This window comes from Leucoraja erinacea, chromosome 25 (genome assembly GCF_028641065.1).
Source record: "Leucoraja erinacea ecotype New England chromosome 25, Leri_hhj_1, whole genome shotgun sequence".
Taxonomy (NCBI): Eukaryota; Metazoa; Chordata; class Chondrichthyes; order Rajiformes; family Rajidae; genus Leucoraja; species Leucoraja erinaceus.
The window spans coordinates 8,305,971-8,328,811 of record NC_073401.1 but is presented as its reverse complement, the minus strand read 5'-3'; the positions used below and the strand labels follow the sequence as shown (position 1 = coordinate 8,328,811).

At 43.3% G+C, this 22,841-nt stretch overlaps 1 long non-coding RNA gene across 2 annotated transcripts in view; it reads right to left on the bottom strand.

Annotated features, from left to right (window-relative positions):
• LOC129709326 (uncharacterized) overlaps positions 1 to 21,884 on the bottom strand; it is a 54,990-nt gene extending 33,106 nt beyond the window's left edge. For both annotated transcript variants that reach the window (XR_008725500.1, XR_008725499.1), the window contains exons 1-2: positions 21,758 to 21,884; positions 8,986 to 9,114 (exon numbers count right to left, since the gene is read on the bottom strand). This is a non-coding gene — a long non-coding RNA (uncharacterized LOC129709326). The remainder of the gene's footprint in view (positions 1 to 8,985; positions 9,115 to 21,757) is intronic.
• Between the last annotated feature and the right edge of the window lie 957 nt (positions 21,885 to 22,841).

The window sequence follows — 22,841 nt, the reverse complement described above, 5'->3', positions numbered from 1 at the left end:
TACAATTTAGCCTGTGTTATGTAAAGACAATCTATAACAACAGACATCATTCATAAAGCTCATGATGAACATCCACTGGACGTACTCTCCAGTACTCACACGTCAGTGGGTGGAGTTTGGAAGATTCATTCTTTAACTGCTAATTAGAGTTTCTAGACACAGCCAGTAAAGCCTTGTCCCTTTGCCCCTTCCAGTTTGAAGCTTTTGAGGAAAGGTTGCCTTGATTGATATTGGTTGGGGGGGTAGAAAAATCATTTCACTGATCTGATATGTGCCATCAAGACTGGAGCTGTAATGCACCTCCTTAACCTCATCTAGTGTTCATTACAAGATTGACCAAGGAGCAGCAGTAACGGCAGATAAGCAGATATTTATAGCTCACATCACGGGGAAAACTGCAGAGGAGAGGAATGTCGACAACAAATTGCCAACCCGGAGTATTCGATCTTTGGAAGTGCACGGGAACCGACAGAGAAAATTCCTTTGTCTTCCTGAAACACCTTCATCCACCGGTAAACACAAAATGCTGGAGTAACTCCGAGGGACAGGCAGCATCTCTGGAGCGAAGGAATGGGTGACGTTTCGGGTCGAGACCATTCAAAGTGTACGTCCAGTGGGTGTTCATCATGGGCTTTAGGAAGAAGGGTCTCGACCTGAAACATCACCCATTCCTTCCCTCCAGAGATGCTGTCTATCCCGCTGAGTTACTCTAGCATTTTGTGTCTACCTTCGATTTAAACCAGCATCTGCCATTCTTTCCTACACCCTTTATCCACTGACCATTCTGCGCCCTTACTCACAATATGAGCATGAAACCTGCCAGGAATGTGTATAATAAGTGATATGACATTTTCTGCAAACCCAAACACAGTCCATCAACAAATTAGTCATAGGGTGATACAGCATGGAAACAGGTCCTTCAGTCCAACTTGGCCACACTGGCCAACATGTCCCAGCTACACCAGTCCCACCTGCTTGCGCTTTGTCCATATCCCTCCAAGCCTGTCCTATCCATGTACCTGTCTAACTGTTTCTTAAATCTTGGGATAGTCCCAGCCTCTGGCAGTTTGTGCCATACACCCACCACCCTTTGTGTGGAAAAAGTTACCCCTCAGATTCCTATTAAATCTTTTCCCCTTCACTTTAAACCTATGTCCTCTGGTCCTCGATTCCCACACTCTGGGCAAGAGACTCAGTCCATCTACCCAATCTATTCCTATGATTTTATACACCTCTATAAGATCATCCCACATCCTCCTGCGGCCAGAGCTACTGCAACTTAAAGCAGTTTGAACGATTATGCAACTGAATGCAGGTAAAGAAAATAGGCAAAATATATGGAGGTAAATACATGGATAAGGTGTATTTGTAATTGGGAGCAGAAAGGATATGACTAGCCTGAGGAAAGACTGATCAGTCTGAAAAAATAGAAGTGTAGATACATGGAACAGCAGTTGCTGGGTTATAAAAAAAGACACAATGTGCTGGAGTAACTCTCCGAGTTGCAAATAGAAGTGGATTTGTTCTTTAAATACATGTCAGAATGTGAATGGAAACCACTTTTCAACACTGTGGTTAGAGAGATATCTTTGCATCGTGACAAGGCACAGTTTTTTTTTCCTCTAGTTTATTTATGAACTACAGTTAATTAGTAGTGCAAATGTGTGGCAGCAAGGTGTCCATTCACACCTCTTTGATGGTGGGTTAGAGCCCCCTTCAGAGATTATCATTCCTGTCTGTCAAGTGCCATCTATGTTTGAGATGGATTTCCCCATTAGGTATTAGCAGGGAAGGTTGGGAATTAAAAGGGAAAACGGCCTCCAATCCAGTTCCCTCAGACTGACATATGCCTCTCTCCTGCTGACTCTAACCATCAGAACAGATGAGCTCCAACAGACCTGTTCCTTGGGACTTCACAGCTGCAGGATGGGAAGGGATCCAAGAATCTGGAACTATATTAACTGTAGTTCACAAATAGCAGGTGAATCTGGCTCTGTGTATACCTATCTAAGTGTACCTGAGGAACAAATTAACTTACCGCAAAAGACTCGGCATTTGAAGATAAGGAAGAGATAAGAATCATAAAACTAACGTCACAGAAAACTCAAATGTAGATTATACCTTGAATTAATGCAAAACACACTCAAAATCATTTTAGAACGTATTAATAATATTAAACAAAATATATCCCTTTCAATGTGCACATTTAGGGTGCACAGTTGCACAGCTAGTAGAGCCACTGATCACAGCTCCAACAAACCAGGTTCAAACTAACCACGTGTGCTGGCTATGTGGAGTTTACATGCTCTCCCTTGTCCCATAGTTATGTGGGTTGGTGGGTAAATTAGCCTCTATATTCCCCCAAGTGCGTGGATGATTGATATAATTTTGGGAGGGAGGAATGGATGGGAATATGGGGAAAATAACATTGGTCAGGGTAGGATTAGTGTAGGAAAATAGCGTGCAGTGCAGGCTCGTGGGCAGAAGGGCGTTTTCTGTGATGTATCTCCCTATGACTCAATGATTAATGTCTGGACATTTACTTGTTCAATCAGCTGCTTCATATTCTATTTATGAAAATCATTCGTTTTGGGTCAGACAAGATCAGAATCTTAATTCAATATTTAGATGGCAATCAATGATTTCTGCAGGAATGGACTTCTTCAGATGCCGAGGGTCTGTGATTGGAATTGAACGCTGCATAATCGCCAGAGAACATCCTCACTTCTGACCATGCGGGCGGGGGGAGGGCCATTTAAGAAGAAACTGATTAGAAATGTATTAGTACTGGTGTCAGAGGTTATGGGGAGAAGGCAGGAAAATGGGGTTAGGAGGGACAGATAGATCAGCCATGATTGAACGGCGGAGTAGATTTGATCGGCCGAATGGCGTAATTCTACTACTATCCCTTATGACCTAAACTGGAAATTGCTGAAGTCAAGAGACTGCCCTGAGAACAATGTCCTGGGATTGGGAGAATTATCCTCATCAGAGTTTAATTCCCCCAACACAGGACATTGTTCTCAGTTTCTTCAGTTACTTTGTGCAAGGTTCAACTTCAACCACTGGGCTGTCTTCCCTTCAATGCCGATTGACTTCTGAATGAATAATGAATGAATGAATAAGATTATTGGCCAAGTATTCACATACAAGGAATTTGCCCACAAGTGACAACATGACATACAGTGACAGTTAAGAATGATACATAAAACATTAAACATTAATAATAAAACATTATTGATCAAGCATGTGAATTAAATAAAATACCAGAGCAAAGCGAGGCTACAGATGTTTGGTTGTTGAGTAGAGCTACTACTCTACTCGCGGAAAAAAAGCTGTTTTTATGTCTGGCTGTGGCAGCTTTGACAGTCCGGAGTCGCCTTCCAGAGGGAAGTGATTCAAAGAGTTTGTGGCCAGGGTGAGAGGGGTCAGAGATGATCTTACCCGCTCGCTTCCTGGCCCTTGCAGTGTACAGTTCGTCAATGGAGGGAAGGTTGCAGCCAATAACCTTCTCAGCTGATCGGACAATTCGTTGCATCCTCCGGATGTCGTGCTTAGTGGCTGAGCCAAACCAGACCATGATGGAGAAGGTGAGAACAGAGTCTACGATGGCCGTGTAGAATTGGACCATCATTACCTGTGGCAGATTGTGCTTCCTCAGCTGCCACAGGAAGTACATCCTCTGTTGTGCCTTTTTGACTGTGGAGTCAATGGTGGCTCCCCACTTAAGGTCCTTTAAAATACTCCACAGATGTGACTGTGGTGTTATTGATGGTGAGTGGGGTGAGGGGAGGGGCAGCTCTCCTAAAGTCTACAATCAATTCCACTGTCTTAAAAGCATTGAGTTCCAATACCATCCTGAACATATGTGCCGGTATCTCTGCTGGTCCGGAACGTCATGGGTGAGTGGTAAATTGGGAACACCGTCCCATCAGAGGACGGTGATGCGGGACTTGCGCAGGATTTAGCCGGGACACAGTTGCTCAGGCTGCATCTATTTTACATGCGTTAGGGTGATGAACAATGTTCAAAGTTATTTGTAAATTACTGTTTCCGTTGTCGTCATTGCTCCAGTCAACACGTCACAACTTCCATTTTACCAATGAACTTTGATGCCACCCTCAGTCAAAGTCCACATTGGTAATAATCAAAGCATTCAACTCTACATTAGCTCTCGTATTCAGCTCTTGTTCCATGTTGTGGACTGATTTTGTGATGAGCCGAGTGATCCTGGCAAAGCCCAGATGGTGAGATGATAATTGCTAAGTGCTGTCGGTCATACCTCCCGACCAACAATCCAGTTCTATGTTAAAGGCACCACAGAAATACATTGATGATCACCTATGATGCAGCACAGTGGCGCAGCGGTAGCATTGCTGCCTTAAAACGCAATAGACCCAGGTTCGATCCTGACTATGGGTGCTGCCTGTACGGGGTTTGTATGTTCTCCCTGTGATTGCATGCGTTTTTTCTAGGTGCTTCGGTTTCCTCCCACACTTTACAGGTTTGGAGGTTTGTTGGTATTGGTAAAAATTGTAGTTTGTCCCTAGTGTGTAGGATAGTGTTAGTATATGGGGATTGCTGGACGGTGCGGACTCAATGGGCCGAATGGCCTGTTTCTGTGATGTATCTCAAAATAAAACAAAACTATACTAAACTAAACTAGAAGACATTTATGTTGTCCACTTTAATGGACAGTTTGGTCTCCCTTGATTTATTTGAGGCCTTACATTAATCCTTGAAGTTATTCGATCAAATGGTAAAATCTACAAAGAATCCATCATTAAACACCACAATGTGATGGATGCAGGAGAATGTGTCCCAGTCAGTCCAAAAATTAAAATATTAATCTTCCAAACTGACCCAAAATGTCACCTATGCATCCCCTTCAAAGATGCTGCTTGACCCGCTGTGTTCCTCCAGCACTTTGTATTTTAATTTATTGAAAGATCTGTTGCAGGAAGAGATTATCAGGCAAAGAGAGGAAAAAGAGACAGAAAATGATGGAGTAACTCAGCGGGACAGGCAGCATCTCCGGAGAGAAGGAATGGGTGACGCTTCGGGTCGAGAGATGCTGTCTGTCCTGCTGAGCTACTCCAGCATTTTGTGTCTATCTACAGTTTAAACCAGCATCTTCAGTTCCTTCCTACACAAACAAAGGAAAAGATTCATGAATGCGGTCAAAGAATCTCTACTGGGAATCCTTGGTCCACAATCGCTCAAAATGAAGAGGATGCCATACAGACATTCAGCATTGAAACAGGCCTTTCACCCACCATCAAATATCCATCTACCTGTATATTAATCTCCATTTACTAGTACTGGCTATATTGCCTTCAATGCCTTGATGCAAGTCCACATTCAGATACTTGAGTGTAATGAGGGTATCAGCTTCACCACACACTCAGGCACTACATCCCACATTCCAAACTCCCTCTGGGGAGAATAGTTTTTCGTCAATGGTATTGAGACCCTCTGGTCCATGCTTCAGGCACCTCCATCCACATCTGCCGTTCCCACATTGGCTCCGTTGGCTACTTCAGAACCCACAAAGCTGATGTGTCTGCCTCAGTTGGAGAATAATCTCCTGATCAGTAAATCTGACTGCCAGAAGTCTACTAAATCGGCCAGAGAATCATTATACTACGTTGAGATTCACCCATCTCCGTGAACACTCTGACCTTTTTAGAGTGGCTGCAAATGTTGAAAGGTCGTATTATCCTTCGTGATGTTAGGTCTTCAGATCATATGGATCATTGGTGTGTAACCTCATGCCATCCCATCAAAAATGTCTTATACCTTGAGTGCATTTTCTCGAGTGCTACCTGATGACCAAGGCAATATTTATTTTTCAGCAAACAAATACTGGTACCCTGCTGCTGCTTGTAAGTGCTTTAATTCCTGTGTTGCCCACGTTGCAATGGGAGTTATACTTTATGAGCGTTATTCGCCCGCCAAATGCTTTGGAATTTTACATTGTCATAGCAGTCTCTACACAGAACCTAGAATTGTACAACACAGGAACATGCCCATCAGCACACAATATTCATGTCCAACAAGATGCCAAGTTAAACCTATCTCCACCTGCACGTCATCCAATTCCCTCCATTCCCCGCATCTCCAAGTACCTATCTAAAAGCTTAAATGCAACCATTGTATCAAAACACCACCATTGTATCTAAACGAGAATAAAGGGGAGGTCATTTAAGACTGAAGTGAGAAAAAACCTTTTCACCTAGAGAGTTGTGAATTTATGGAATTCCCTTCCACAGAGGGCAGTGGAGGCCAAGTCACTGGATGGATTTAAGAGAGAGTTAGATAGAGCTCTAGGGGCTAGTGGAGTCAAGAGATATGGGGAGAAGGCAGGCATGGGTTATTGATAGGGGACGATCAGCCATGATCACAATGAATGGCGGTGCTGGCTCGAAGGGCCGAATGGCCTCCTCCTGCACCTATTTTCTATGTTTCTATGTTTCTATTGTATCAGAACGTCACTATCAAACCTAAATGGCACCACCGTACCTAAATGCCGCTATTGTATATGAATGACAACATTTTCTATCTGAAGGCCAATACTATATCTGAATGCCATTAACATATCTGATAGTCATAGTCATAGAGTCATATGGTGCTACAATGTGGAAACTGGCCCAACTTGCCCACACAGGTCCCACCTGCCTGCGCTTGATCCATATGCCTCTAAACCTGCCCTATCTATGAACCTGTCTAACTGTTTCTTAAACATTGGGATAGTCCCAGCCTCAACTACCTCCTCTGGCAGCTTGTTCCATTCACCCACCACCCTTTGTGGGAAAAGGTTACCCCTCAGATTCCTATTACATTTGTTCCCCTTCACCTTGAACCTATGTCCTTTGGTCCTCGATTCCCAAAATCTGGGCAAGAGATACATGTGAATCTACCCAAAACGATATTACTATCACATCTGAACACTACTATCGTATGTAAATGCCCCTATCATATCTGAATGCCACTGTTGTACATTAATGCCACTATCATACCTCTAAAATTGGCGGTTCTTTCTTCCTCTGTGATAATTAATTGGGTGATAGTTACAATCACAAGTTCGGTTCTTCCCCATGTTGTGAAAATATTTTACAATCCCATTGTGCTGATCTCCACTAAGACCAGCAAATAATTATCTATAATTTCCCAAAAGTCACCCATTTAATAGTGCGTTGTTTCAGTTTATTTATTTGCGTTCCCTTTAATGCTGCTTGCTCGGCTCAAGGTCCTTTGGCTAATGCTGATGAAGAACACTGTAAATAAAGTGCATAACAGGTCAAGATCCGATCATAACCCATTAACATGCCCAGTCTCCATTTTATCTCTTCCTGCTACCATCTATGACCTGCATAAAATAAGTGTGGCCATGGGGGTGGTGAGGGGAGAGGGGGGAGGGTTTGGCGGTGATTGTCAGACTGGGGGAGGGGGAAGTCTCTCAGCCATGTTGTTTGATGCTTGCCTGCATGACCTTGATGTAGCACTATGTGAAGCTGTTCTGGGATGTGATGTTGCCGGCCACCACGTTAATTGTCTGGTTTATGCTGATAATGTGGCCCTTATCTGTCCATCTGCAAAACCCAGCATAAAATTCTGTCTATCTCTGAACACAGGGCTAATGAGCATAGCGTTCTGTATATCGCTGAGGAAAAGAAGGCCACTGAAGCCGAACGATTATTTGAATATCAACCCTGGTTATTGTCGCTTCTTATCCATGCAATTAGGCAAAGTTTCCGACTTAACATTTCCAGGATGAAAAGATTGTTGAATATTTAAATTTAACACTGACTTGACAAATCAACTGCATTTGTCACAGACAAGACAAGTTTATATAGAAAATTAATCAAACGCTGGGTGTAATAAGCAACCCTTTTGCCAAGGTCTTCGGTGAAGCAAAAGGCAATGAAGGGTCAACAGAGTTATCGAGATTAATTACGTGTGCTAACCTGATATTGATGACATCAATCCAATCCTAATTGTGTCAAAATATCAGAATAGAATCCTAAAGTCTGACAGACATCAATAATATTGCTCTTGCACTACCAGTTATTTTAAGCAGTAAAACATGTTGGGCATAAGGCAATGTTGGCATTCAGTTCCTGTTCTGTGCTGACTTTAGTCATTGTAATGTTGCATAGGACTCCTGATCCCTTTGGTGTAGGAAGGAACTGCAGATGCTGGTTTAAACCGAAGATAGACACAAAAAACTGGAGTCACTCAGCGGGACAGGCAGCATCACTGGAGAAAAGGAGTAGGTGACGTTTCGGGTTGAGCCCCTTTTTCAGACGGTCTGAAGAAGGGACTCGACCCGGAACGTTACCTTCTCCGTTTCTCCAGAGATGCTGCCGGTCCTGCTGAGTTACTCTTGATCCCTTTGGGTTGTGGGCAGAGAAAATTCCTGTGTGTGTGTGTGTGTGTGTGTGTGTGTGTGTGTGTGTGTGTGTGTGTGTGTGTGTGTGTGTGTGTGTGTGTGTGTGTGTGTGTGTGTGTGTGTGTGTGTGTGTGTGTGTGTGTGTGTGTGTGTGTGTGTGTGTGTGTGTGTGTGTGTGTGTGTGTGTGTGTGTGTGTGCTGCGTGTGTGTGTTTGTCAGGTAGGACCTTAATTGGACGGCAACCAGAGAATCGTGCACAGTTTTGGTCTTCATGTTTAAAGTATGTGCTTGCATCAAAGATCTGGGCAAGACATACGTATGAATCTACCCGAAATGATATTACTATCATATCCGAACACCACTATCGTATGTAAATACCCCTATCATCTCTGAATGCCACTGTTGTACATTAATGCTGCTATCATACCAAATAATTGGCGGTTCTTTCTTCCGCTGTGATAATTAATTGGGTGATGGTTACATTCACAAGTTCAGTTTTTCCCCATGTCGTGAAAATACAATCAGAGATGATTTTCAATAGGATTGCATTTACGAGAGCAGAGAAGGAAGATTGCAACTTTTAAAATTCTCACTTGGTTACAGAGTCTTGCTTTGGGGAGGATGTTCCCTTGGCAGTGACGTCGAGAGCGAGGATTCAGAATCCAAGGCCAACCCAGTGGGCCTCTATTCCATTGAGCTTAGTAGCATGATAAGTAACTTCACTGAAACACAAAACAGAGCACTTGAGGGGAAAGATACATAGAAATATGTTCTCCTCACTTTGAAACGAGGGACATAATTTCAAGGTAGACACAAAATGCTGGAGTAACTCAGCAGGACAGGCAACATTTCTGGAGAGAAGGAATGGGTGAGGTTTCAGGTTGAGACCCTGTTTCAGTGTTTCAGACTCTGAAGAAGGCTCCCGACCCAAAACATCACCCATTCCTTCTCTTCAGAGATGCTGTCTGTCCTGCTGAGTTACTCCAGCATTTTGTGTCGGTCTTTGGTTTAAAGCAACATCTGCAGTTCCTTCCTACACATAATCTCAAGGGTTAGGCCATTTTGGTCAAAAATGAGAAGATATAATCGTCAGACAAACGGATGGTGAATCTTTGGAACACTCTACCCTGAAGGATCATAGAAACATAGAAACATAGAAATTAGGTGCAGGAGTAGGCCATTCGGCCCTTCGAGCCTGCACCGCCATTCAATATGATCATGGCTGATCATCCAACTCAATATCCCATACCTGCCTTCTCTCCATACCCTCTGATCCCCTTAACCACAAGGGCCACATCTAACTCCCTCTTAAATATAGCCAATGAACTGGCCTCGACTACCCTCTGTGGCAGAGAGATCCAGAGATTCACCACCCTCTGTGTGAAAAAAGTTCTTCTCATCTCGGTTTTAAAGGATTTCCCCCTTATCCTTAAGCTGTGACCCCTTGTCCTGGACTTCCCCAACATCGGGAACAATCTTCCTGCATCTAGCCTGTCCAACCCCTTAAGAATTTTGTAAGTTTCTATAAGATCCCCTCTCAATCTCCTAAATTCTAGAGAGTATAAACCAAGTCTATCCAGTCTTTCTTCATAAGACAGTCCTGACATCCCAGGAATCAGTCTGGTGAACCTTCTCTGCACTCCCTCTATGGCAATAACGTCCTTCCTCAGATTTGGAGACCAAAACTGTACGCAATACTCCAGGTGTGGTCTCACCAAGACCCTGTACAACTGCAGTAGAACCTCCCTGCTCCTATACTCAAATCCTTTTGCTATGAAAGCTAACATACCATTCGCTTTCTTTACTGCCTGCTGCACCTGCATGCCTACTTTCAATCTGCAGAAGGGTTTCGGCCCGAAACGTCGCCTATTTTCTTTGCTCCATAGATGCTGCTGCACCCGCTGAGTTTCTCCAGCAATTTTCTGTACCTGCCTACTTTCAATGACTGGTGTACCATGACACCCAGGTCTTACTGCATCTCCCCTTTTCCTAATCGGCCACCATTTAGATAATAGTCTGCTTTCCTGTTTTTGCCACCAAAATGGATAACCTCACATTTATCCACATTATACTGCATCTGCCAAACATTTGCCCACTCACCCAGCCTATCCAAGTTACCTTTCAGTCTCCTAGCATCCTCCTCACAGCTAACACTGCCCCCCAGCTTAGAGTCATCCGCAAACTTGGAGATATTGCCTTCAATTCCATCATCCAGATCATTAATATATATTGTAAATAGCTGGGGTCCCAGCACTGAGACTTGTCAATGATCGTGACTCAATCATTGATTGCATTCAAACCCTTCGTCTTCTGCTCCTGGATGTTAGATGGGTCAAAGGGTAAGGGAATAGGGGAGGAAAATGTCATTGAGTTGGAAGACCCAACCGTGATGTTTGAGTAGTGGAGGACACCATACGGCCCTCGAAACCTGGTGTTATGGTCTTTGACCACTGCCTCAGGGGATGGGAAAACAGATGGGAAAAGATGGGCAAATCAAAACCATTGCGGATTACCTTTCAAGGCTGTGCAAAAAATTACATAAAAGGATTAAGGATGAAGAGTGCCAGAAGTTTTCATTTGTTAAAAGTTTTGAATTCTTGCCATATTAGTCACTTAATCCATTGAACTGTTATGCATGGTGAGTAGCTTTTACATGTGATTTCCTGCCCTGGCGAGAGAAGCAGCGCTTTCGTCCTTCCAGAAATAGGTAGAAATCTATCATAGGCTTCCCGTGTGAAATTGGAAGCAGGTTTCGTTGTGGACCATTTCCAAAGGTCATCTCTATTGACTTCAACTGAAGTAAATTTCAGAAGTTGTCTACACAAGCTGGGTGTGATACCGTATTCTCCATACAACTGAGGATAAACCTCTACATTACAAAATAGAACATGGTGGTTGAGGCAGATAGGTATCATAGTTGTTTTTAAGAGACTTTTGGATAGTCATATGGATATGCAGGGAATGGAGGGATATGGATTCTGTGCAGGCAGATTAGAGTTGGTCTTTGCATCTTGTTCAGCACAGACATGGTGGGGCAGAAGGGCCTGTTCCTGTGAATTACTGTTCTATGGTACACAAAAATGCTGGAGAAACTCAGCGTGTGCAGCAGCATCTATGGAGCGAAGGAAATAGGCAACGTTTCGGCCCGAAACGTTGCCTATTTCCTTCGCTCCATAGATGCTGCTGCACCCGCTGAGTTTCTCCAGCATTTTTGTGGACCTTCGATTTTCCAGCATCTGCAGTTCCTTCTTAAACATTACTGTTCTATGTTCTCTAAAGCAGTTGGAAGAACATCTAGTTCAGGCAGTATGGGAGGAATCAGGGATGAATATTCTAGCTTTTAATTTCTTTGATCATTTTTTGGGATAATCCATCACCAATTGTACTTATTGACTGGATGCAGTCCATCCAGCAAAGTCGTGCCTACTGTACTGTGTATGAGTTCATGAGAGGAATAGATGGGGTAAATGGACAGTGTCTTTTACCCAGAGAAGGAGAGTCAAGAATCAGAGGACATAAGTATAAGGTGAGGGTGGAAAGACTTAATAGGAACCTGAGGGGAACATTTTTACAGAGGGTGGTGGGTATATGGAATGGGCCACCTGAGGAAATAGTTGAGGTAAGTACTATCACAAAGTTTACAAGGCTTCTGGACATACATGTATAAGAAATGTTTAGAAGTATATGGGCGAGACACAGGCCAGTGTGACTAGTATAGATGGGGCATGTAAGTCGGGGTGAGTAAGTTGGGCCGAAAGGCCTTTCTCCATGCTGTATGACTCCATGGCTCTATGAGTACTGTTGCGCAAGAGAGGTCCAGGATTGAACACCAGTGACAAAAAATGAATGGTGATGTATTTCTACATCCGGACGATGTGCAAATTTGGAGTGCACCATGCAGCAGTGGAGTTGCTGCCTTACAGCGCCAGAGACACAGGTTTGATCCTGACTACGGATGCTGTCTGTACGGAGTTTGCATGGTTTTCCTGTGACCGCGTGGGTTTCTTCTGGTCACTCCATTTTCCTCCCACACTCCAAACACATGTTTATAGGTTCAATGGCTTCAGTAAAATTGGAAGATATTACTAAACGGCACGTTGGCACCATCCACCACCCTACCCACATCGAACTCCTTAGTTACTGCCTCAAAAAATTTGATCAATTTAGTACGACCTGCTGTGCGCAAGGCCATGCTGTTTGTCCCGAAGTAACCCATTTTCTTCCAAAATCAGAGTAAACTCTATTCCTGAATCCTCTCCCACAGCTTCCCAACCACTGACATGAGACTCACCATCGTGTAATTTCCTTGATTATCTCCGCTGCTGTGAAGAAAACTAGAAGAGAGCGAGATGGGCCAAACGCGGGCAAGTGGGATTAGCTTAGGTGGGGCACCATGGTCAACATGGCGGATTTGGCCAAAGAGCATGTTTACATACCGTATGACTTTATGCCGCTATGCATTCATAGAAGAAGCAGCTGAAGATACCTGGACCTGGAAAACAACCCTGAGTAATGTGGTAGAGCTGAGACGATTAACATCAAACAATCACAAAAAAATGTCTTTATACAAGCTAGCCATCAGTTCCCCCTTGATGGACATTGGTTCAGCTCTGCAGAGCTCTGTAATGTTACTTGGTCAATCTGTGCTTTGATGTAAATGGTATTCATTAACATAGAAACATCGACAATAGGTGCAGGAGTAGGCCATTCGGCCCTTCGAGCCAGTACCGCCATTCAATGTGATCATGGCTGATCATCCTAAATCAGTACCCCATTCCTGATTTCTCCCCATATCCATTGATTCCGTTAGCCCTAAGAGCTATATCTAACTCTCATTTGAACACATCCAGTAAATGGGCCTCCACTGCCTTCTGTGGTAGAGAATTCCACAGATTCACAACTCTCTGGCTGAAAAAGTCTTTCCTCATCTCAGTCCTAAAAGACCTACCTCTTATTCTTAAACTGTGACCCCTGTTTCTGGACCCCCTGAAACATTTTTCCTGCACCTAGCCTGTCCAATCCTTTAAGACTTTTATATGTTTCCATAAGATCCCCTCTGGGGAAGTCCAGAACCAGGGGCCACTGTTTAAGGATAAGGGGTAGGACATTTAGAATGGAGACGAGGAAAATCTTTTTCTCACAGAGTATCGTGAGTCTGTGGAATTCTCTGACTCAGAGGGCAGTGGAGGCCAGTTCTCTGGATACTTTCAAGAGAGAGCTAGATAGGGCTCTTAAAGATAGCGGAGTCAGGGGATATGGGAAGAAGGCAGGAACGGGGTACTGATTGGGGATGATCAGCCATGATCACATTAAATGGTGGTGCTGGCTCGAAGGGCCGAATGGCCTACTCCTGCACCTATTGTCTATTGTCTATGCTTCTAAATACCAATGAATATAAGCCCAGTCGATCCATTCTTTATAATTTACTTCTAGAATTCAGCTCCTTGATATCCACTTGGATCAAGACTGTGATGAGATCTGGAGATGAGTAATCCTGTCAAAAACGTAACCTGCCCATCAGTGAACTGGCTACTGAGAGTATCACTTGACAGCACTGTTCATTATACCTTCAGTCATGATTGAGAGTAAACTGATTGGGCGTTAATTGGATCGAGTTTGTCCTGTTTTTTGTGAACAGTATAGACCTGACCAATTTTCCACCTTATCAAATGGATGATGAGGTTGTAACTGCACTGGAACAGCTTAGCTTGAGCGGCAGCTAATTCTACAGTGTTAGCCTTCAGTACTGCTGGGCCTTTAGCCTTTAGTGTATCCAGTTCTCTCAGCATTTCTGGATATCACGATAAGAGAATCAAATTGGCTGAAGACTGGCTGCTGTACGGGTGAGGATGTCTAGTTGATAGGATGGTTCAGTTGCCAGATGGATAACAGCCGGGAAGAAATTCTCCCTGAATCTGGAGGTGTGCGTTTTCACACTTCTGTACCTTTTGCCTGAAGAGATAGGGGAGAAGAAGGAGTGGCCAGGCTGCGACTTGTCCTTGATTATGCTGCCAGCCTTACCGAGGTAGTGTGAGGAGTGAATGGAGTCAATGGAAGGGAGGTTGGTTAGTGTGATGGTCTGGGCTGCGTTCACAATACTCTGCAATTTCTTGCAATGTGGGATGGAGCTGTTCCCAAACCAAACTGTGATGCATCCCGATAAAATGCTTTTTACAACTCATCTGTAGAGGTTAGTGCAAGATGTCGGGGACATGTCGAACTTCCTAAGCCTTCTAAGGAAGTGTGGTTTCTTGGCCCACAAGATATCCATACTCTGCTACAGCAACACAGTGGCATAGCTGGTTGAGTAGGTGCTTCGCAGTGCCAGAGATCTGGGTTCAATCCTGACCTCCGTTGCTGTCTGTGTGGAGTTTGCACATTTTCCCTGTGACCACATGGGCTTCCCCTGAGTGCTCCGGTTTCCTCCTACATCCCAATAAGATGCAGTTGGATCAGTTGGCCACTGTAAATGACCCACTTCGTGTGGAGGTGAGTGTAGACATTGGGGAGTCATTGATTAAGAAGGTAAGGAGAATTTAAAAAATGAATGGATGGTTTGCAATGATAAGTCACTGCTACTTGTTCTCCCTGACCTCATAGTTTATTCCCAGTCCCCGTATCTTTGCACCAAGACTATTACAATGGCAAGAGCATGAGTGGCTTTGGATTCGATACAGATGTGGGCATGTCAGGCCATGATTGTTTTGGCAAGGAATAAAACTAATTGCTGAGAGGATGGCTGACATGTTAAACACAGAGCTTCCCATTTATTATTGCATTTGGAGCAGGTTCCAATTTTGTCAATGTACTTAAATCAAATAACAAATACTGACTTTAAACAGAGTCTAAACTAACAATGACAGCTGGTCCAACAGAGTCAATTCATTAAAAGAGGGGCTAAATGATAGCTTTGTGAATTTTACAGCACAAGCCATTATAAACAAGTACAACACCACTATCGCTTCAGGTATAACCTCATATCGTATCTTTCATTGGGTAACCTGAAGCCACAGTGGCCACATGCAACTGCCGGGGCCGTGACTAATGCAGATAATGCTGGTTCCATGCTTCCGATTAGAAAGATAACGCATTTATATAGCACCTTTCAAATCCCGCAGAGTTTCTCAGTTGATTAATTACTGGCGAAAGGTCATCACTGCGGTTAAGTGGGCAAACGGCAGCCAGCTTACACAGAGCCAAGTCCCCAAAACAGCAGTGCATTAAATGACCAGTTAATCTGCTGTTGGCGGTGTTGATTGAGGGACGGTTTGCTGTCCAGGACATGAGGAGAGACCACCGGCCTGGGATAATTTACGGCCATTTTAATAGACAGATGGGACTTCTCCTTAATACCTCGTCCAAAGGAAGGCTGCATTCCTTCAGTTCCTCGCTAAAGTGTGAGCTCTGACTGTGTGTTCAGGTCTCTGGGGTTGAGGCATGATTCCAGAATCTGTTTCCTCACCGAGCCAAACTGACTCTTGGTCGGATGACCATATAGATCATTAGTTATCCGCATCAGTTAATTACATATGTCAGTAATTACTGGGTTAATTACATATGCTGGGCACAGATTAGTGCATTAGTTGAGTAAACCAGGTAATGGCAGAACCATGTATTCAACATGGACACATTCCATAATGGGGCCTTAAAATTCAGCTGGACAGCACCCGGTTTCTGGGTCATAAATGGCACCAACGTGATGGGCAAGAAATAGAGCCACATTTGAGGCACTGACAATATTGGATGATTTGCTTTTCCAGAAAGGAACGCATATTAGGAACTTTTAAAAAGAGACACAAAGCATTTTTGTTGCTTGCACCTAATACTGAATTTGCACTTCACAACTTTAACCTACAAGTTAGTTGTTTTTAGTTTTAAAGATACAGCGCGAAAACAGGCCCTTCGGCCCACCGAGTCCGCACCGACCAGTGATCACCCCCGCACACTAGCACTATCCTACACACTACAGACAATTTTACAATTACCAAAGCCAATTAAACTTCAAACCTGTAGGTTCTTGGAGTGTGGGATGAAACCAGAGCACCCGGAGAAAACCCACACAGTCATGGAAGAATGTTTAAACTTCATACAGACATCACCCATCGTCAGGATCGAACCCAGGGTCCCCAGTGCTGTAAGGTAGCAACTCTACCGATGCACCACCGAGCCGCCAGTTGAAACAACTGTGATGGACCCAACTATCCACTGATCAACACACTCCCGCTTACACAACAAGAGTCAACCCCTGGATAGACACAAAATGCTGGAGTAACTCAGTAGGACAGGCAGCATCTCTGGAGAGAAGGAATGGGTGACATTTCGTGTCGAGACCCTTCCCTGACACCCAACTGCTCCCCGATATAAAACATATTCTTCCGCCAAAGCCATCCTGCCATCCAACAGAGGTGAAAATGGATATGCTGTACTTGCCTATAATGGCTCGTGCTCTAAAATTCACAGCACAGAGACAAAATTGTCTTGTCAATTGAAAAGAAAAATGCACTGTAGCTGGTCTTTTAGAACAGACGTGTAATCATGTGACAGTCTCATTGCTCCAGTTACAGAGCAATGCAGAATTACAGATTGAAGACATGATTGTAAAATTCAAGGGGGGGGGGGGGGGGGGGGGGGGGGGGGGGGGGGGGGGGGGGGGGGCTGGTGAAAGGTTGGAGTCCATAATAGCCAATTGTTGATTGGGGAAGATGGTCTAACAAAAGGAATCCAGGAATCCCTCTTATTCCCTATATCCCTCTAGTTAGCAGGCTCTTGCTAGTTTTTTCTTTGCCCACCTGTTGTATGTGGCTATGGTTTAATTGTACCCATTCATACTATGATAAACTGGATAGCACACAAATAATATTATTAACTCAGTCCCAGTACACATGTCACTAATAACCAATACCAAGTGGCTACTTTCTAGAGTGGAATTTTTCTTCTGCTATTCCTGCCGTGAAATATATATTTACAATCAGCTTTCTGATATGTATATCATTTATTGTTCTTTTCCAGGCCAGTAATGCAAGTCGAAAGCTAAATAAATCACAACATTGCTGGCATCCAGCCGGTGAGTAAAATCTACAAGGGGATTTAAGGAGCACCTTTTTGGCAGCTTGGAGACGTTGGCTGAGATGTTAGAGTACACTGTCAATGACCTCTCTTCTGGTAGGGCAGCAGAGAGGGCCCTCTGTAGATGCCACAGTTGGGCCTGCCATTTTTCTTGAAGATTGGTTTACTCTATCCCACTATTAGGAACATAGAAATATTGAAAATTAGGTGCAGGAGTAGGCCATTCGGCCCTTCGAGCTAGCACCACCATTCAATATGATCATGGCTGATCATCTAAAATCAGTACTGCATTCTGGCTTTTCCCAATATCCGTTGATTCCTTTAGCCCCAAGAGCTAAATCCAGCTCTCTCTTGAAAAGATTCCAGTGCATTGGCCTCCACTGCTTTCTGTGGCAGAGAATCCCACAGATTCACAACTCTCTGAGTGAATTTTTTTCTCATCTCAGTCCTAAATGGCCTACCCCTTATTCTTAAACTGTGAACCCTGGTTCTGGATTCCCCCATTTTTCCTGCATCTTCCCTGTCCAATCCTTAAGAATTGTACATGTTTCTATAAGAATCCCTCTCATCCTTCTAGTGAATTCCAGTTGTTAGCTGTAACTTCATTCAATGTATGAACTCATGTTCTTCATTGTCAAGTCCTCTATGTCTTTACTCCTCTCATGGTTTTCATTCAAATCTAATTCTTTAGCCTCCAAGTATTTCATTCTTCAGCTCAGTGGAAATGTTAAAAGGCAATTTGCTGGATTGACTCAGCATCCCGAAACATCTCTTCAATGCCTATCCATGTATTCCAAGGATGCTGCCTGACCTGCTGAGTTACTCCAGCACTTAAGTGTTAAGGGCTTGGACACGCTTGAAGCAGGAAACGTGTTCCCGATGTTGGGGGGAGTCCTGATCCAGGGGCCACAGATTAAGAATAAGGAGTAAGCCATTTAGAACGGAGACGAGTAAACACATTTTCTCACAGAGAGTGGCGAGTCTGTGGAATTCTCTGCCTCAGAGGGCGGCGGAGGCCGGTTCTCTGGATGCTTTCAAGAGAGATCTAGATAGGGCTCTTAAAAATAGCGCAGGGGATATGGGGAGAAGGCAGGAACAGGGTACTGATTGGGGATGATCAGCCATGATCACATTGAATGGCGGTGCTGGTTCGAAGGGCCGAATGGCCTATTCCTGCACCTATTGTCTATTGTCTAGTGTCTTTGTATTCTGTACAAGATTCAGCACTTGCTGTTCCTTGTGTTGACATTTTTGTTAGTGTGGTCTCTTTGAAACATCACGGGATGTTTTAAAAATGTTATATCACAACAAATTCTTATGTGGACATCTTGGAAACATGGATGTATCAAGTTTGATTCAATGTCCTATTAAGCTTTGGATAATATAAATTCTTATGGGTTTGTTGTAATATATGTATTTATATGTTTGTTGTAATTATATGTACTGTAATATAATTGTTATACATATATCTAGTTTAAGAATTTAAGACCTATAAGAATGTGTGTGTGTGTGTGTGTGTGTGTGTGTGTTTGCGTGTATGTACTGTATATCCTACTAGAAACCCGTAAGAATTTAAGAGCCTTAAGAATATATGATTCTGTATATAATGTATACAGCACATAGTGTGTATATACATAAACATTAAATACTATATATATTACTTAAGAAACTACCCTATTTATATATATATTAAAGAGGTAATTTTTTTTTTCAAAATCTCCAATAAAATCTATAAATAAAATGGAACCAAATTGCTGAGTCAAGAGGAACTGATGTCATAAATGACATGGACATAGGGACCATGGAGTGTAGATTGGAAATCATCTAAACCTGACTAACTCTTCTCACATCCTCAAAGTACAAATCATTCATAACAGATGCATTTCTCTCTGAGATATGGGCATATTTATGCAGGAGGAGTCAAATTGAGAACAACGTTATCCCAAAGCTTGCAAATGGGAGAAACTGCCCACTGTTTAGAGCTACAGACTGAAGGATGGATGAGTTTAATGGCTCAGTAAAGTGGATACAAGCAACTGCCGATGCTCGAATCTTGAGTCATTCACCCACATGCTCCCGATCCGCTGTGGTCTTCCAGCACTTTGTGCTTCATATAAGAAGGGCTCTCAGGTGGTCTCTGAAATGTGCCATCAGATCACCTGCTGGATTGGAGCAGGTAAATGTACTCCTGCATCATTAACTCTGCATATGACAGAAAATAGGCTGAAATTTAGTTACTAGTTTAGTTGCGAGAAACAGCATGGAAACAGGCCTTTGGCTCACCGAGTCCGTGCCGACCAGCGATCACCCCGTACACTAGCACTATCCTACACATTAGGGACAAATTTTACCGAAGCCAATGTACAAATGTACAGTGTACAACCTTGTACATCTTTGGAGTGTGGGAGGGAACCAGAGCACCCGTAGAAAACTCATAAGGTCATGGGGAGAACGTACAAACTCCATACAGACAGCACCTGTAGTCAGGATCAAACCCGGGTCTCTAGCGCTGTAAGGGAGAAACTCTACCGCTGCGCCACCGTGCCGCCCTTTATAGTGAAGGAAATCTGGATTAAACACATTTTTGAACAAAAACATTTAGAACTTTTTGTTCTAATGCTCCAAGTTTCCTAAAAACAAATCATAACTAATCAGTGAATACAAGTTATTTCCCATGCTGACAATGGTAAATTCTTTGTATTTAAATGTGCAATTTTTGTGTTCTTTTCAGTATATAATTACTCTACACAAAATAGTTCATCTACAATCCTAAAAAATATATGATTTTAGATAGTAAGCTTTAAATCGGAAAATCCAGAAAATACTTAGGACAATTCACATTGTGCATTTGCAGTCGACTTTTAGGCTGCGGATCTCCTCCTGTTATCGACTCTCCATAACATGGTTGGGTGGGCGCTCATGGGGAAGAGACTCCAGACGCTTGAATATATTGGAGTTTCATATCTGCACGGCATTCACAACCTGTCACTGGGATTCACACTTAAATGAAAAACCAGGAAACTGGATTTTGTCTGCACTAGGAATCTTGAGGACTCAAATTATTAAATTCTCGTCACTGAATGATGAACACAATTCTGACAGATTGCAACATGGTTTGTCTGGGATAGCAACTGCAGAAGTAGACAACTGTTGAGAACTCCAGTAAGTGTTACATAACAAAATACTGGTTAAATCACAAAGTGCAAAGGACAGGTTTGAAGGGATATGGACCAAACGCGGGCAGGTGGGACTAGTGTAGCTGGCATATGTTGGCCGGTGTGGGCAAGTTGGGCCGAAGGGCGTTTCCACACTGTATCACTCTATGACTATGACTCTACTGGAAGAATTCAGTGGGTCAGGCAGCATCTGTGGAAGGAAAGGACAGGCAGCATTTCATGTCGGAACCCTTTTTTAGACTCATTTCAGATTCAGTATTCCAATTAACCAGTTAGTTAGTCAATGTATGAAAGTAGGAGAGGAGGTTAAAGATTTAACTCCAGAATTACCTCTCAAAACAATCCTTCTTCTGAAGAAGGATTCCAACCCTAAACATCACCTATCCATGTTCACCAGAGATGCTGCCTGACCCGCTGAGTTACTCCAGCACTTTGTGTCCTTTCGTGTATACCAGCATCTGCAGTTCCTTGCTTTCCAATCATGCCTCTTTACTGCTCCCCATCAGTCTTTGCATTGCTCATTTAAGCTTTTTTCATTGACTGAGCACCTGATCATTGGCCATATATATCTTTAATAAATATTAAATTAAATCAGAAATGTTCAACATAATATACCTATTAACCTTTCAAATATCGCCGGGAAATATTGATGAAACGCATCAACGTCTTTACTTGTTTCAACATCTTTATAATATTTTAGATAATTAATTAATTAGGATAATCAGAAAAATGTGGTCCCTTCTTTTGGTAACATAAAGATCCCTTTAAATGGCAAGAAAACAGTTAGAAACTCTCTTTGCCATCTCCTTCCTTTAAAACGCGCCTTAAAAGAATGATATACAAAAGGCACCACTGCGTGTTATTTGCATTTTGCTAGTTAACTTTGGAACGACGGGCTGAAAAAGCTGGTGGGTCTTTTCTTTACAAAGTGCGGGTGGATGCAGTTTTAGGGTTCACATGAACATGTCCATTCTTCACTAATGACTGCATTCACATGCGCTCTTTACAGCAATTAAGGAAAACAAACATGTCCGCAGGGGCCACACAATGCAAGAAAGTACACTCAGTTCATATCAAACTATTTTATCTTGCAATTCACTCCATTGACATTTATGAAACTTACCTTTTATCCTCTTTTTTGCCCCTTGCTGCTTTGTTTTAGACTTTACCATTTGCCCGATCGAGTTGCCCCGACAGTCACAATAGCAAAAAGTTATTTTGCTGCTTTCCGCCACCCCTCTTCCCATGTAATGCCCAAACCCTCCCCCTCACCCTCCCAACCCCTACAGCTCAGCTGACTGAATAAGAAGGAGATGAGTTGAAAAGGGAGGAGCAGGTAAATATGCAGGAATTTGGTCCAACTTTCATTTCAATGGGCCGTGGAGCTTTAGGGATTTCTTTACTGATGCGCAGTGTGTAGGATGTGAAAGACAGATTCCAACCAGTTGACAATAGGTTGCTTCACTGTTGCCCACAGGGCCAAGGCCACAAAACAAAGCTAAGAAAATCAACAAGCCCTCCCCCGGTATCAGCTCCTGGCAGTGCTACTTTCCTTCTTTGTTCGATTTATTGGCATGTGAACAGCTTTGATAGCATAACATCTGGCTACTTGAAAGACTGGGTGGCCACTAGAGAGTGGTTTGTGAAGAATGCGATTGGGGGATGTGGCGAAAGAATTTAAAAAAGCCTCCTGTTTTTAAAGCATTTTCGCTGTGCTTTATAAAATGTCTATTTGCCATCATGCTTAACCACTAATCCATATGACTCAATCAAACAGAGCCTGTGTGAATAGCCATCTAACCTCCTCCAGTACACCAGTTTCATCAGCTGGCTGTGGCAGCACAATGCATGTTACCTTAATGTCATTGACACGGCCCTTCTAACTTCTCTGATGTTTAACTCTTAACTTTGGCACAGATTTAGACATTTCTGCTGATCATGGCAATATGCAGAAGGTTGAAATGCGTTGCTATTTACATGCATCTTGCAAAGCTCTCAGGGCGGCACAGCAGCGCATTTGGTAGGGCTGCTGCCTCGCAGCACCAGAGACCCAGCTTCAAAACTGGCTGCGGGTGCTATTTGTGTGGAGTTTGCATGTTCTCCGTGACTACCGGGTTTTCTCCGGGTGCTCCGGTTTCCTCCAACATCCCAAAGACATGCATGTTGTTAGGTTAATTGGCCTCTATAAATTGCCTCCTAGTGTGTGT